Genomic DNA, 13,533 nt, shown 5'->3' with positions numbered 1-13,533 from the left:
CCTTAATGTACGTTCCATCTTAGGCTGGGCCATCGTTTCCTCTTCTTCTTCTAAATGATCTTCCTCCAATGTGCCTTTTGCATGGATTTACTCTTATTTAGCTCTTTGTTCTCTAGTTTCTCCCTTTCATCTTTTTTCCTCCCTACCAAGCTCTTCAAAATACAATAAAAAATTTCGATCCTAAGAGGATCAGGTCATATAGAAAAAGAAAAATCCAAGAACGAACAAAGAATTAAAAATCCTTTGAAAGAGAAAATACTTGGCTCCTAGGCGACGATGCTAATTTGGTTCAAGTAGATTTGGTAGCCTAAATCTGGACCAATAACTTTACCATATCCACTCAAAACTAATGTTATAGTGGTAACAGTAGATCAAACTCAAAAAGCCTTCGAATTTTTCAATTAAACAGTTTTTTATCTGAGGTAACCAAATGAAGGTTTTGAAATTGATTGACTGCGAGAAAATTAAATTGCATAAAAATAAATAGAGTAGTTGTGATAAAAATGAGAAAAATGTTTGTTATTGCAAAATTTCCCTATTCAATATATTTTCTTATAGAATTCTCATAACATGAATTTCAGTATTTGTTATATTTAACCGAATTAATTGGTAAAGACAATTAATCATCCCAATTATCTTATTAACCCAAATCGGATTAGATGAAAAGCAAACAAATCCAAGTGGTCTAATAGCATTAAGTTCAAAGGCAAAGTTAAGTCGAATATCTAACAGGAAAAGTATTAATTAATCCTTTGTTTGACTCAATCATAGGTTGATTAGAACAATGCTTGTCATTAACCCCTCACAAGTTAAACTAACCTATTGCTTCTTGCATATTAACGTATAATTAAATGTCACGTATCATACATTAATCAAAAAGCAAAAATCATACAATCCCCAAGCGTCCGATAATATGATAAAATTCTATTAAAGTAGAATTGAGTCCAGGTAATACAAATAAAGTCAAGTTCAAATACTTACAAAGTACATGAATAGGTAGAAAAATCCTAAGATCCAAGCTAGATTAAGTACCTTAGCCATTATCAACATGCTGATCAATGGGGTAGAGTTTGGACATATCTACTGAACAAAAAGAGAAGATAAGAGAAGAGAAATCAGTGGAAGTTGGCTGAAATCGGCAGATTGGCAGAACCCTTGACCTAGGCAGTAGAAACAGATATTTATATAAAATCTTGATATCCCCACGACACTAAGGTGCAGTGTCGCGATGCTGACGAAAATCCTTGTGAAGTTGATTTCAAAGCATCGCAGTGCCATAGGGCAGTGTCGTGGCATTGCACCAAATTCGGTGCTCCTGGAAAGAGTGTCGAGCACTAGACGTTATGCTATGCACTATGCCTCCAAAGGAATTTTGGTCATTTTTGGCATTTTCTTTCCCAATTGATGCAATTAAGCTCCATTTTAGCCTGTTTTAAATCCATTTCATCACTAACGACCCCTTCTACCACTTAAGTGCTTAAAACCTGTAAAATAGCCAAATAAACACATAAAATACAAGAAAAATCACGAATTAAGTAGAGCAAGATAGCACATTTTCGGTGCTATCAGTGACATTATGATCATATCATAATGATTAGTACATGAAATTTAATGTACTATGTCTGATTAATAGAGATGAGATAAGATCTTAACTTCAAGCATTAGGTACAATTTGGATGAAATTGTGCTGCAACAGGAGAAACGTGGTCTTGTTAAACTTAGTATATATTAAGTACTTTATTAAACATATTCATTACACCGACGCCAAACTCCACTAAGAACATGCAATAGAGATTGCAATTTTTTAACATTGTTTCCTCCAAAAATATTTGAGAAACAATTTTGGATTATGAAAGTGTTGAAAAATCGGTTTACAACATTTTAGTATTTGGATAAGTTGAGATATTCGTGTCAAAACGAACCTTTAATAAATACGCGTGGCGAAACAAATGTTTGAAATTACACCTAAATGTAGATAGTCCTTAAAGGAGTTATAAAATGACCTTTTGTACACTCCAAAATAAAATAATATATTTGTGTGGCAAATACTAATTTTATTAGGATTGTCATATAAAAGGCTACAAACCTGTAGAAAAGTTAATTTGTGTTGATGAACTAGTTCCAAGTAGAACTACTTAATAATTAACAAGTGTTGTTAACCATTTATTTTCATCTAAAAGTCAATTTCTAATTGTCAACTAGATAAGTCTTGATCATAGTGGGAGAATTAGGAGATAACTCAACCTTTATAAAGACTTACTTGAAGTCTATTGTCATATTAGATGACAAGATGAAAACATATAAATCTCAAAAGTAGTAGGAGAGTTATGAGATGATTCGACCTTCGCTATGACTTATTGAAAATCAAAGTTGTCATAATGAATGACAAAAATTAAATAATGTTGACAAAATAAATTATGTCAAAGTCATAAAACTAGAGATAAAGCATATATATTCAATCTCAGTCTATTTTTATAGATTTTCTTGATGGGGAGAACCTAAATGATATGAATCTACAAAAGGGAGACTCGAAAGTGTAGAACTTGGAGATAGAGATCTTTAAAATAAGACTCTTGGCGTAAGGTGAAAACTAGCGATGGAACTGGTGGATGAAAAGACTATGAGTCAATTTTCTCACTAGTTACTATAATAGAGTTTTTATCTATTATTTGATTCATTGTTCCATATGAGATATGTAAAAATGATTTAATTCTTTTGTGAAAAGAAGTTCAATGCATCTACACAAATTCAAGCAAATTTTCAAAGATCCAATTGTAAAAGGTTTGCAAAATTATGATGTTCATTTCAAAAATAAATTTCACAATTAAGATCTTTGAGAATAATGGTTGATAGTATCATATGAAGGAACTCTAAATTGAGATCCAGTGAGCGGAAGCGGATCGTTCCAAATTCCATTAAGAAAGAACACAAACAATTATAGTCTAAACGGAAACTATTATGCATAAACAGTAAATTAAAGCATGCTTTTTTAAAAGACTGAACAAGGGATAGAGTATGTAAACTTTTGAAGAACATTTCTTCAAGTATCCCTTGATCGTTCAACAACTCGTTTAACAACATGAACTCGAATGCAATGATCAGAATACGATCTTAGCGAACGACTGGATGCACCTCGATCACAATCAAGTTCAACCCGATCCTCGAACTGAACTAGAACACCACCATAATGGTTACCTTGGTATTCTCGGTGTGAGAATCCAGGAGTTGTGGACTCTGTATGATTTTGGATTGAGGAAAGCAGGAGGTAGACGATCGAGTAAGTGGGAGATGAAACCTATCGTATAGATTAGATACTCGATCGTTTATAAAGACGAAGCCTATCGTATAGACTTTACTACTCGATCGTGTAGCAATGAGTAAATGAGTAACTATCGCATCATAAACTCGTAACTCGATCGTGTATGCTCTCTATGCTATTGTTTAATAGAACACTTTTACTTGATAGCCTTTTGTGAGATTATTCCGAATGAATCATCAACTGAATTTTGGAAAACCATTTTTCTTTTATCTCACAGTTACCATAAAACTTCCAATAACCTCCCACTCAAATCGGTTAGTAGAAAAAAAAGAATAATTAATTATCATATAATGAATATGTTATAAATAAATATAATAACCAAGTTATTATATTATATTTATAACCTATATTTTTAATATTTTATCATATGAAATATATAAACCATAGTTCTTTTTCTATTTTATGGTATTTAATATAAATCATATTTATATTAATTTCTCCAATGATAATGTATCAAATACATTGAATCAATTATATCACATATAATTGAATTTTCTCTTGTTAATTTAAACACTTCAAATTAACCTAAAATCTGTTCTCAACTTGAACTCATTGAGCTACCAAGGGGACCTCAGGGACCTGTAGCTTGAAGCTCCAACAGTACGTGAATAACTGATTAAACTCTTTAATCACGAGATCCACCATTCGTTAACTATTGGTCACTCCACTAAAACCGACAGTTGCACTCTTCGCACTACAGACATAAACCAATCAATAGTGCGATGACCCTTCACAAATTGCTCGTAAGTACAATTGGCCAATTCACCATTTTGCCCCATGTAGTTACATCTAACTTCTTAAGTACCCTTGATTCCTCTAATGAACAATAAGTCATAGTCCTACTATGACTAAGTCATCTCAACTTGAACTCATTGAGCTACCAAGGGGACCTCATGGACCTATAACTTGAAGCTTCAACAGTACGTGAATAACTGATTAAACTCTTTAATCACGAGATCCACCATTCGTTAACTATTGGTCACTCCATTAAAACCGACAATTGCACTCTTCGCACTATAGACATAAACCAATCAATAGTACGATGACCCTTCACAAATTGCTCGTAAGTACAATTGGGCCAATTCACCGTTTTGCCCCATGTAGTTACATCTAACTTCTTAAGTACCCTTGATTTCTCTAATGAACAATAAGTCATAGTCTTACTATGACTAAGTCATCTCGAGCCAGGAGAGGGTGTGGCTATTATGTTCAAGATCCCGAATCAGCCCTTAAGGGAGCAATTTATCTACTTACCCCTGCTTTGGGAAGGAGTGAATTTTGTCTTGTGTAGCTGAGTTCCTAACTCTCCAATCAGATGAATCCCCAAAATGGTAGACTTGTTGAGTTGGCAATCTGGCATTCTCACCTATACAAATCAAAGGACTGCCCTCATAGGCAGGAGTTCCCAACTTACTCAGAATTAGGTCATGTCACTTATGGTCATTCTAGTGAAATGTAAGTCTCAATTATCAACGGCGTTATATAAAGAGACCAATTATTTCGTGGTCGGTCTTATACAAACTCTTTGTATAGGGTACTCCCGCTTGCATGTCTCCACTGAATGGTCAAGATCAGACCATTTGTAGTACTTTACAATACTTGTAACATCTACAAAGTGGACCGTATCTGTAGTGTCATTAGGATAAGGTATCCCTTCTTTATCCATCTACTATAGACCATTTAGGTTATTACTTAAGGCATGATCTACTTGTATGTCTCCACATACATGCTTAAGTTACATGAAATAACCATGGATCTTAGTTTATTGGATTTGAGTAAATGCTTATAAAATGACATGTATTTTATTAATAACAATATGTTCACAAAGTGTTTATAATCTACGAGACTACCAGGAGAATTAGGACACCAATCCCAACATCATAACCCATGACTTTGAACGTTGACAATGAAAAGAAAATGAATAGTGGGTATTTATCTATTTTATATTGATATTTACTCATTATGGATGAAGTAAAGACCAGTATGAAAGTTTGATTATTTAACCAATTGCAAATAGTTGATTTGAAATGATTTTGTATATTAAATATCCACATAGAGGTGTTAAGGACATGATGTTAAGTTTGTCTCATGCATCTTACATTTACAAAGTTTTTGTTGAATGTTCGATGCAATAGCTTCAGATGGAATGGTAATGCCTCATTCTACAATGAAGTTGATATGTCTAAGGAAAAGTTTCATAAGATCGTTCAAATGTTGAGAGGATGTAACTCATTTTTACACGAGACTTAATTAACATCTAATATACAGTTGGTTAGTCATGTCGGTTAAATCGATGGTATGACCATTGAGTTTAAACATTAAAACTTATGAATAATGAGACGTTGGTATATAAAATTTATGATTTGATCTTTTACAGAATACACTGTTTCATACAAGATTTAGAGAAATCCATGTTTTATCCTATGTGGTGTAAATTGGACTACAAGACATATTTTTGCTTGTGAAGTAATAATTGCATAGCCATAGTATATCTTAAGTATTGAAAGCCATTTCAAATATGAATTAGCCTATTTACTTTATGAGATAATGTGGTGTAAGGACTAAGTATGAGGATATTTATGAATAAGGACTAAGTATGAGGATATTTATAAATACCAAGTTGTAGGAATAAAAACAAAATGAGCAAAACATCATGGTGGTGACCAGATGGTATTTATTGACACAACAAATTTGAATAATATAAAGGATTCTCTAGGCTAAATCGTGAGATGATCTCCTAGAATATCTAGGACTACGAGACATGTCTCTAGTGTGCTAGGGCAGTATGTCGGTATAGAGTATGTCTTAGGATACATGTCTCACCGGCTTTAATGTAAGTGGGAGATTGTTGGGATATATGTCCTAAGGCCTCGTAGTTCATATGTTATTTGAAATAATGGTTGATTATTTTATATATACAATTATCCATTAAAGAAAGATTCAAGGTTATTTTATGAAACTTGAATAGTATGTGGTCGACATATAGGTGAATCATGTTCAAGTAATAACTTAAATGGTCTGTAGTATATGAATAAGGTTGGGTGCCTTATCCTAGTGACAATATGGATTTGACTCACTTTCTAATTGTTACAAGAGCTGTAAAGTGTTGCAAACGATTTGATCCTAATCGTTCGTGTGGAGACATGCTAGTGGGGGTATCTTATACAAAGAGTTTGTATAAGACTGGATTGCAAAATGATTATTCTCTCTTTATAATATCGTTAACTGAAGAAATTAACATTTCATAGGATGACCATAGGTGACTCGATTTTAATCCTAAGTAAGTTACGAACTCATGTCTATGAGGGTAGTCCTTTGATCTGTATGGGTGAGAGTGGTCAGATTTGATGACTCAATATGCCTACCTTTTTGGGATTTATCTGAGTAGGGAGCTGGGAACATAGCTACAAGATGGAATTCACTCCTCGTCTTTAGGGTAAGTAGATGAATTGCTCCCTTAAGCGCCGACTCTGAGTCTTGAAAAATGGGGCCCCTCCCTCTCATTGGTTCAAGAGGATTCCTCGTCGAGGAAATGGGGTCCCCACGAGGCCCCATTCCTCGTTTCCCTGCGGGGATTCCCCATTCTTTTTAATTAAAATTTTTTTAATCCACAAAAAATCCATTAAATAAGTTTATCGAATTTCACGTTTTTTAATTCAAGTGATTTTATTTGAAATTTGACTAATGCACAACAAATGAACAAAAAACAATAGATTATTCTATGAAATAAACACAATTGACAATTAACTGACAATCAATTGACAATTTAAAAGCTAAAAAATCCATTAAAAAACTTTAAAACTTAAAATTTAATAAAGTTTGAATAAGGAAGTCAATTAAAGTCAAACGTCTTATACATTCAAATAAGTTTACAACTTAAAATTCAATAAAGCTCGTATTTCTCTCTTCAACGACGTTACAATCAAATCTTTCACCTTTCTTGGCATCATCACATCCTTAGTTGTATTCATTCCTACATTTAAAATGTAATAAACAAATAATATCATTAAAAAAAAAAACTAGACCACGAAATAATGTTAATCCTTGAGCATACCTTAGTCACCAGGCAATCTTTATCAGAATCATCTGCATCTTCTAAAACAGTTGCTAAATGTGTAACTATTTCTTTTCCGTGCTAGTACCTTACATTGTCAAATATTTGTAATAAAAGAAAATATTTATTAATATATTAAATGGTAGAAAGATGTAAAACAAAATAAACATACTAACCTGTCAAAACTTCAGTTGCAATCCAATTTTGAGCGCACATCAAAACCTCTATCATCTTTGGATGAAGTTTGTTACAATGTGGGCTTACAATTCTACCATAGGTACTAAAAGCAGACTCTGATGCAACACTAGATAACGGGATGGCTAATATGTCTCCAACTCAAAAGGTCAAAATCGGATGTTCGAGGTAAGACAGGTTCATCCAAATATGCATCAAACTGTTGCATCTGATTCATATTATTGGAATTTGATACAAACAAGTCATAATCATTAAAATCATTAAATTCGATATTCTGTGAGGTTCCATCTAAATTTCTAGACTAAAATTTCAAACATACACAAACATATTTTCCAAACATATTCAAGCCTAAAATTCAAAACATTCAAATATCAAACATACACGAACATATTTTCCAAACATATTCAAGACTAAAATTAAAAACAGTCAAATATCAAACATACACAAACATATTTTTCATACATATTATTTACTAATTTCAAGCATACTTTTCAAAAATATCAAATGGTCAAACAAGAGAACGAAAGAAAATTTTTTCCGGCACCGGCTTGAACTTTGAAGTCTTGAAAGTTGAACGGATAGATCTTGCCTCTCGAAATAGCACAAAGTCTATTTTTTTCGAAAGAAAAACAACACAAGAACCGTGAAAATATATAAAAAAAAACAAAGACTCATTAGTCATTATCTAAACATAGAAAGTGGCAAAGTCTATTTTTTAAAAGAGCAGAAAGTCTGTTTTTTAAAATAGCACATTGTCTTCACCTGAAATGGCACCGAACGGACGGACGCATACTCGCGGAGGCTGGAGGCGGACCCGGACGAGGCTGGAGGCAGATGGGGATGAGGATGGAGGCAGATGCAGAGGGATTTAGTTTTAGACACGGACGCAGAGGCTGGAGGCGGACGCGGATGAGGGAGGAGACTTAGAAGACTCTTCACAACTTCAACGGCTGGAGCAGAAGACTCTTCACGACTTCAACGCAACGAATCACCTGGAGGCAGAAGCAACAGACTTCAACGGCCGTGCAATAGGCTTACAATAGTTTTAGGGATTTACTATTTTGGCAGAAAGGAAGGAGGAGAGGAATTTTGGGCTTGGGCTTGGGTTTTCTTTTAATTTTGGGTTTTTGGGCTTTTTACTTTTTTTATTTTGGGTCTGTTTATATACAAATTAATAAGTCTATAAAATTTCTAAAAATTATATATATATATATATATATATTTATAAAGATATATATATATATATATAAATTCAGGGACGGGATTAATCGGGGTCAGGGTCGGGCGGGGATACTGTCCCCATCCCCGGACAGGGCCTCGAATAAATTCCCCGGTTTGACCCCATCCCCGGTCAAACTGGGGAATCCCGACTCGAACAAGGTGGGTCCCTGCGGGACCCGCTGATGCGTGGAAATTAGAAGTCAATTTTTATTCGACAACCCAATCCTGTGGATGCATTATGCGATGCATGTTCCTAAAATATGTGTTGATAGCCATGCGTTGATGGTCATGCGTTGGAATGAAAATGTTGCCAACAATATATGCCGATGACCATGCATTTTGCCACAGTTTTCTTACGTTCACGCCAAGTATAACATGAATGCAAGTTTCTCGGGTAATCCGAGGTCGAACACAGGGACTTGTAACTATATGTTTGCGGTGATTAAGCATGTAGCGGTATAAATAAAAGAATGGAGGGGATATTGCTACGTTAATCCTACTCCTAGTCCTATCTATCAGACAACGCAATAAGAATATGCATGAAAGGTAGAGATGCGACAAACCCTGACATAAAATAAATGAATGGAAAAATGGATAAAATACGGAGATGTTTTCATTGTAACCTTTAAGAGTGACCGCAAGGGAACCTTAGTCAGCGTCAGATTATGTGATCATGTAACAACCACGTACGACAAGTCATTTTCCAATGGAAATGCTGTGCTCCTAATTCTAGGACGCATGTGTTGAAAGTAAAGTGTCCATAGAGCTTATTCCTAAGTCTCTACTCTTGTCCTATGCGATGATGCAAAATGCATGAAAGCAAGGTGACCACATTCAATCCTATCCTATCTCTAGGATGCATGTGATGCGTTAATAACAAATAGTGCTTATTTCTAAGCGCCTATCTCTGGTATTATGTGTTCTAATCTGGCTCTCCCAAGCCTAAATTCTGACCTGACTTTCCCAAGCCTAGATCCTGTCCTTAGACTACCCTCCCAAGTATCCCTAATGGACGAATGAAGCATACATAATACAAGACAATCGCATAAACTTCGCTGACCTACGATTGTTACTATCCCTAGTGAACAATGCATACCTTGCTTAATGCGTCCAACCACTTACCCTCTTGGTCAGTTGATTGTTGCTAACTTCACTCATAGACAAGCAATGCGTTAGCCCATAGACAGGCATTGCAGCAGTTTCACACTAAGCAAATAAGATTACTCACATACTCGCGCAACGCATACCTCTCGGTAGTTTGCTACATACTTCATATCCCTAATCCAAATGACTAAGTATGCAATACCCAAGCAATCCCACTAAGTGTTGCAATGAAAGTAAAGATGCTAAGCAAGAAGATGGAGATGAAGTCGAAGGAAAAGAGAAATGCATTTAAAACACATTGTATTAATTTCTTAATTCCAAAATGTTATATAATATAATATGAGAAAATAAAGGAAAGAAAAAAGAAATGACCGGCTGGAAGCAAAACTTTGCTTCCAGCGGATGTGCGTCAAGGCTACTGGTGTGCCATGGATGGGTGGAGGAGCTGACTCTCTCGAGATCTAACTCCAGTCGAAGGCTCCGATCGTCACTCGGAATGGATGAAGGAGGTGAAGAACTCTCAGCCATCTTCTCACGCAGTTTGTCTGGATCACAAGGATCTGCCATAAGCGAACCTTAGGCGAAAACCTTGGATTCATCCTTAGGCAAAAAACCTGGATAAAATGAATTTGAGTTCATCGGCTTCTATTTATAGAGCTTGGCCACCGACAACATTAATTGGACTGTTCTAAGTCTGACGTTAGGCACGTTCATCCTTTCTGAACCTCTGCTACTAATGGCGTGGTAGGTGAAATGTCAACATCATCTTTGGATTTTCTCGAGGTAGATGCGTTGATGCATTCATTCCACCAACTTTGCGTTGATCCCATTAGAATGCGTTGTCGCGTAGCCGTAGTCATTCACCGCATTCACTAAACACCGCAACTCTACATGATGATCGCAAACGCTTGACGAGCGCAACTCCCATGCGATGGACGCATACGACTAATTACCACAACATCCATGCATTGATCGATGTGTTTGCCTTGTGATGGAGTGTTTCTCCGCATGTGGTCATTTATGCAATGGTTCGGTTTCCGCGTTTCCGTTCATTTTCTGCATTGGCTACAAAAATAGAACATTGAACGCATAATTAACGCAAAGTAATGGGTTAATTGAGATTCGATATGCTGATCGATGCAAACTCTTTTTCTCATGAATTCCTAGCATGATCGATGCAATTTCTGCCTAACAACCTTCATAATTCTAAGTAAAAGGACTAAGATGACATGCAGACCACCCGCCCCCCCGGGATTTTTTTGCCAACCCTAGTGACATGTAGTTAATAAATGCTGATTAATTTAATTAAAGAGTTTAATTAAATTAATCTTGAAATTAATCTTGTATCATTGAAGCATCTAATTTGTAAGTCCATTAGGTCCCCTTGCTAACTCACTAAGGGTAAAACAAGAATAATCTAATTTTGGATTAATTTGAATGGTCCAAATTAAATAAGAGAATTAATTGTATGAGATACAATTAATATAATTTATATAGATATATTATGATATAAAGTTAATTTTGAATGGGATTCAAAATTATATTTTATTTTATGAGAGAGATAAATATTTGAATAAGATTCAAATATTATTTATACAAATGAGATTCATATAAAAACTATAGGTTATATGATAGAAATAAATATTTGATTAAGATTCAAATATTATTTATATGAATGAGATCCATATAAAAAATATAGGTTAAGATTAATATGAATAAGATTCATATTAAAACTATAAGTTATATGGAAGAAGTAAATATTTGAATAAGATTCAAATATTATTTAGATGAATGAGATTCATATAAAACTATAGTTTAAAATTAATATGAATAATATTCATATTAAATCTATAGGTTATATAAGAGAAACAAATATTTGAATAAGATCTAAATATTATTTATGTGAATGACATCATATAAAACTATATGTTAAAATTAATCTGAATGAGATTCATATTAAAAATATAGATTATATGAGAGAAGTAAATATTTGAATTTTATTCAAATATTAATTTATATGAATGAGATTCAGATAAATTTATAGGTTAAAATTAATATGAATGAGATTCATATTAAAGCTATAGGTTATATGAGAGGATATCATTTGAATATGATTCAAATGTAATTAAATATAAGATAATTAACTAATTAATTAATTGTTAATTAATTCATATTTATTTAATTATATATATTAAATAAGTTATAATATTTATTTAAGGGAGTTATTCTACATATTGGTGGAAGGGAGTTGTAACTCCGATTTGTAACTTCTCTTCTTCTTCTTCAAGTTCTCTCACACAAATTTATGCGTTCCAAATAAGGATCCCACCATCCTTGATACTTGTCCAAATAATAGTGAGGAAACCAAGTGGTAGTGTCTCACTCGATATTTTGTGACTATTCGTGAGAATTGGAAGAAGTCTTGAGTTGTGTCTGTTGGTGAAATCGACACAAGGAGAAGGATTTTCTTGAAGATGGTCTTTAAGAGGCATTCTTCTCATTCCTTTAAAGCATGTTGTATTTTGATATGTTTATTCTGTTTAGTTTATTTCTCTAATTTTTTCATAAATTTTCAAAACGATTTTCAAAGGCACACATGTTCATGCACTATCGCTGAGGAATTCGATTCCTTCAGTTAGCACATACGGTATGCCAATTGAGCTAGTAAAACTCTAAAGTAGTAAATTTTTTTAATTTAAGTGTAATACCAAATTTTAAGATTCGAAAAGTGCATTTTTCAAGATTGAAACGAAATAGGTTTTTGAAAAATCAAAACCTAAGGCCATGGGATTCATGACACAAGTACCTTGTATCTAGGGCATATACTCGACATATGAATTATTTACATCGTTACTCTTGTTGTAGTCAAGAACGACACAAATATCATTAAAAATACCATTTGGTTTAATAGATAAGAGACAAATACATTCCTATATTTGAAAATTATAATTAAGCTGGATTTATGTGAACTATTGCTAAATAGATCAATTGGGAGACAATATGGTTACCTCTAAGATGAAACTTGTTCTTAATGCACTTGTTGAATTGTTATAAGCTTATTATTTCACCTTCCACCTTACAATAACGTGAAGTGTTTAAGATACATCTTCATTAAAAATGCTTTGAAAATATTGATATATTCAGATGTGAACAAAAGTACCGATATGAAAATTTAAATATAAAAAATGGAAGAGTGCAACATTTCAAGTATATGTTTGAAATGACTCTTGGGCTTAGCAAAAGTAAAAAGAATACCACATTGGAGAATTAAGCATTGCATTAAAGGTATAAATACTAAGGCATGCTAGAGGTAGCTTTAAAGTGTGTTGGTGGTGGAAATATAACCTTTTCACCACAGGTTTGGATTCGAGTAATCACACTTGTACGAAAAAGAAATAACTTTTTATTACTTATAAGTTTAATTTTTTAAACCTAAAAATTAAATATTTCTTTGATTGTTCGTTTATGATTTATTGCTTGTGATTTTTTCTTCCCATTTCTGATTGTTTCTCTTAGGTCATTATGATTAGCTTCTTTTTTAAAACCTCAGAAACACCGATCTGAAAAATAAGAGTTTTTCAATATTGATTTATGCACTCTCATCTACTTTTTTTTGTCCCATTATGTTCTGAGCATCATT

The 13,533-nt window shown here is 33.6% G+C and overlaps 1 long non-coding RNA gene across 1 annotated transcript; it reads right to left on the bottom strand.

Annotated features, from left to right (window-relative positions):
• Window positions 1-7,127: 7,127 nt before the first annotated feature.
• Window positions 7,128-8,488, bottom strand: LOC120091788. The gene is made up of 4 exons (XR_005485835.1): window positions 8,331-8,488; window positions 7,550-7,776; window positions 7,374-7,461; window positions 7,128-7,292 (listed from the first exon to the last, which is right to left on the bottom strand). It is a non-coding gene; the product is annotated as an uncharacterized LOC120091788 (long non-coding RNA).
• Window positions 8,489-13,533: the final 5,045 nt, after the last annotated feature.

The sequence above is a fragment of the Benincasa hispida genome, chromosome 11 (genome assembly GCF_009727055.1).
Source record: "Benincasa hispida cultivar B227 chromosome 11, ASM972705v1, whole genome shotgun sequence".
NCBI lineage: Eukaryota > Viridiplantae > Streptophyta > Magnoliopsida > Cucurbitales > Cucurbitaceae > Benincasa > Benincasa hispida.
This window is presented reverse-complemented; position numbering and strand designations above follow the sequence as displayed.